Genomic DNA, 5,000 nt, shown 5'->3' on the forward strand with positions numbered 1-5,000 from the left:
ATTTGAAGGGTTGACGAATGTTAATCTTCTTGTTTGAGGAGCTGTTCACTTGAGACAGTTAAGCAAGTCCCAGCTGAGGATACAAGTGACAGGATGAACAACCCAGCGGGTTTTCTTCCTACTAGGGAGTGTTGAACAAGCTAATATGGCGGTGTGTCCACTCCGACACAATAGGGGCTGCCCAATAAACTCGGGGAAAAAAATAAAAAAAAATAAAAAAAATCAACTGCTGATTTTTTTAAACAGTTGCAAATCGAGAGACCGGGCCGCTCTGAGTAAGGTGTCGGGTATAGACGAATGAAACCTTCGTTGGTTTCTTCATTCTTCGCGTGATGAATACAACGCCATGTGATCAATCAGACTGTTAAATATAGGAATAAATATTGTATATTTAAACTCTCAATCGATTTGTCCAGTCTATGAGGTTCTAGTCGCAATGTTGACCTCTTGTTATGTCATAGTGACCCCCATAATGACCCATGTGACCTTTGTGACCCCTGTGATGACCTCTGAGACCCCTCTGTAAACCTTGTCACATGTTGATGATTTCTGTGACCTGGTGGTAAACCTATGATAGAGTATACCACGATCTTCATAGCCTTCCTCTAGGTAAACCACTTAACAGATATACTTGATCATCGACCAATTTCTATACACAATTTTGGATATATACACCGAGAGGTGTTTATATCATACACCTCATTTATCAACATTTATATCATACACATACATTTATCAACCCTCATAGGTTGATAAACTCTATATCAACCCCTCTAATGGTTGATATAGGCATTAATAACCCTCCAGAGATTAATATAGGCATTAATAACCCTCCAGAGATTGATATAGGCATTAATAACCCTCCAGAGATTGATATAGCCATTAATAACCCTCCAGAGATTAATAGATATATTAATAGTTATAGTTGGAGGAGATAACTATATATTAATGGCTATAGTTAACCGTTAACTATAACCTAAGAGGTTATAGTTAACGGTTAACTATAGCCATTAATAACCCTTCAGAAGTATACCAATTACCAAGAAAAAAATTACGTCTCGGTATACCAAGAAGTATACCGAAATGGACGCAGGTTCGAATCCTCGTCACGGCCCTTGTGGATTTGTTTAGACCAATTCTTAATGCCAGTTCTGTATAATGAAGAATATGTTGGACATATATATATACCTTTCCACGAGCCTGGGATGGTGTTCCGCTAGCGAACGCGGACCTCCTGTCACACCCGTCTCTTCCACAATAGACGTGTAATCAAGCTCTGTCTATCATGGTGACAGAGGAGGCATATTTGGCCAACAAACCGTGCCAGTCATCTGTTGTTGTTGGGTGTCCGCTCGCGTCATCCGTTAGGTTCTTGGCAGGGTACTGTTTCTGTCTGAGAAGTTCCTATCTGAGAAAGATCTGGAAGTTTGGAATTACAACTGTACACACACACACACACACACACACACACACACACACACACACACACACACACACACACACACACACACACACACACACACACACACACACACACACGTCAGATGTGTGTGTGTGTGTGTGTGTGTGTGTGTGTAATTACCTAAGTGTAGTTACAGGATGAGAGCTACGCTCGTGGTGTCCCATCTTCCCAGCACTCTTTGTCATATAACACTTTGAAACTACTGACGGTCTTGGCCTCCACCACCTTCTCACCTAAATTGTTCCAACCGCCTACCACTCTGTTTGCGAAAGTGAATTTAATGTGTGTGTGTGTGTGTGTGTGTGTGTGTGTGTGTGTGTGTGTGTGTGTGTGTGTGTGTGTGTGTGTGTGTGTGTGTGTGTGTGTGTGTGTGTGTAAATCACGAAGAAATTAACACGTGATGAATAATGTAACAAATGTCAAACCACGAAGAATTAAGACAGGAATATCCTTTAGTACTTTCGTATTAAATAATACATCTTCAGAAGGATTAATCCTTCTTCTGAATTTAATAATCCATCCTTCTGAAGATGTATTATTAAATACGAAAGTACTTAAGAAAATCCCTGTCTTAATTCTTCCTCCGTGTCACTGAATAACTTAGGAGGAAGAGAAGTGGATAGAGACAGTATATGGGAATCCCTTAAGAAACTGAATTACGCCATCGCTAGCCAATGGGGAAAAAGCAAGGAGTGCCTATTCGAACCCACTACGGGGTTCTAAGCGCATATTCGAACGAGTGAAATCGTTCGGATATCGGCTCGTTCCTTTATCCGTCTGACCCCTGCGAGAAGACGTGTTTACACAAAGCGCCTCGGTTGTGCTCTGATATAACTTACATGTATAAGCATACTAAGGGAAACAAACGAACAAATTCACAAGGGCCGTGACGAGGATTTGAACCTACGTCCGGGAGCATCCCAGACGCTGCCTTAATCGACTGAGCTACGACATGGTAAAAAGAATGGCAACCAGAAATTCTACTGAATTTACTTGGATCCTGCAGCCTCTCCGAGACACAAACCTGGATTTTACACAATTTCACCCCATGCACTCGAGCTATGTCAATAGGCTGTTCTACCTCTTTTTCATACTAAGGTAACTATAGAAGAAATTTGGGCTCACACCAGACTGCTCCTTTTCATATCCAGCCACAGTCATTTGTATATATATATATATATATATATATATATATATATATATATATATATATATATATATATATATATATATATATATATATATTACTACCCCCCCAAAGCCTTGAGACCTTGCAACCCGTTCTCGCACGTGCTTATAGTCAATATCTTGCTTATGAATAAGTGCACATGTGACATACTAATTTATTGTGAATATTTGAGTTTACCTTGAAACCACAACCTAACCTAACCTTCTTAGTATGTTAAGATATTACAATTAGTACTGAACCTATATCTATATTGATATTACAGTTTTATCAAAATAATAAAACAAAACTAAAATATTTAAATAAATTGTAAAGTAACTCAGGATATTGTCAAATTTTGTATAAAATCTCTATTGTTTAATAAAACTGAGAGAAAAAGTTAGTGCCCTGAAAAAAATATGGCTTGGAATATGTCACATATGTACCTATTTATAAGCGAAATAGTGACTATAAGCAAATTTATAAACGAAATAGTGACTATAAGCAAATTTATAAGCGAAATAGTGACTATAACCAATAAGTCATATATGTGCTGTCTTGCGCGAGAGCAGGTTGCACCATCAAGGGTGTAAAAATCCCCCCCCCTCCCCCCCTCCCCCCTCCCAGGGGCAATTCAACACTGGTATACAGACCGTTACTGCTACTACATCACAAGGGTGAATTTCCCCCTGGCAATTCAACGTTGACATGAGTACCATCGTTAGCAATTGTTCCAGTTTCTTCTCCTCTTTCTCCTGTTCCTCCTTCTCCTCCTCCTCTTTTACCTCCAAGGACGTATTCTGCTTGTTTTTTTCAGTTGTGTGTGTGTATAACATATATATATATATATATATATATATATATATATATATATATATATATATATATATATATATATATATATATATATATATATATATAGTTAAGGTCTCCTGTGCACTAGTTGCATAGCGCTCCTGGCAGTATGGGTTCGAGTCACTTCTGGGGTGTGGAGTTTTCAGTTCTGTGTACATGTATAACTATACATGTATATACGCAACAATGGGAACGTAGCATAGACAGATGAGGAAGGAGCGAGAGTTAGAAGCACAAGGAAAACGGATTAAACAGAAAGGAAGAACAGGAGCCAGTAACAGATGGAATAACTAACGGTAACAGGAAATGAGATAAAAATAGAAACAAAAATTAGATATTAGGGTGTTATTTACCTTAGTATTTAATAAATAAAAAATTTATGGGATTTAATTGTTTAAATGCAATAATTAGGGTGAAATGAGACAAATAGAAACTGATACTATGGAGCAATAGCAACCTTATTTGTGGAACAGACAGAATAGGAAGAGAGCGCGGCACAAAACACCTCCAAAAAAACAGATATAGAGAAAGAGAAGTAATGGAATAGGACTATCAGGGAAAATCACCAACTCATCACGACTATATAGCACTAGGAAGAGATCAGGATAAGGATTAGGGATACGACGGAGAGGGGGAACAGAATGCTGCCCAACCACTTAGGGACGATCGGGGATTGAACACCGACCTGCATGACGCTCTACCGTCGCTCTACCGTCCACCCCAAGTGATTGGAAAGAGGAATACAAGCTTAAAAACGAGGAAAAAAGGAAGAATTTCCTTTTCCTGTTGGACTCAGGAAAACGCCTGAGTGGGATTATCAAGTTTAACGAAGAATATTATACATAGGCGCCCAAGACGCTGGCTGGAAGGATCCAGTGAGCAGGATAGTAATCTTGTTAACGCCTAGTTTGCGTGGGACAGGTGGATGGAATGGTCCTCAGGGAAGGAGATTAGGGGAGAGATGTGTAAGGGGGGAGATTCAGAAAGGTCTGCACCATCCTTTTGTAATTGGGTCGTTTAGGGATACTTAGCTTCTGAAATGCCTTGTTGATGGTGGGGTGTCGGTGCTATTAACCGGGGCGATACTTGGGTTTACAGTATCCTTCATGACGTGAGGTATGGGGGGCTATGAGCGCATGGATACTTCGGTTTACAGTATCCTTCATGACGTGAGGTATGGGGGGCTATGAGCGCATGGATACTTGGGTTTACAGTATCCTTCATAACGTGAGGTATGGGGGGCTATGAGCGCATGGATACTTGGGTTTACAGTATCCTTCATGACGTGAGGTATGGGGGGGCTATGAGCGCATGGATACTTGGGTTTACAGTATCCTTCATGACGTGAGGTATGGGGGGCTATGAGCGCATGGATACTTGGGTTTACAGTATCCTTTATGACGTGAGGTATGGGAGCTATGAGCACATGGATACTTGGGTTTACAGTGCCCAACAGCTGGTAGAGTGTGAGGGGGGGAGGATACGACCGGTGGATACTTTAGTTTACAGTATTCTCAA

Source organism: Procambarus clarkii, chromosome 88 (assembly GCF_040958095.1).
Source record: "Procambarus clarkii isolate CNS0578487 chromosome 88, FALCON_Pclarkii_2.0, whole genome shotgun sequence".
Lineage (NCBI taxonomy): Eukaryota > Metazoa > Arthropoda > Malacostraca > Decapoda > Cambaridae > Procambarus > Procambarus clarkii.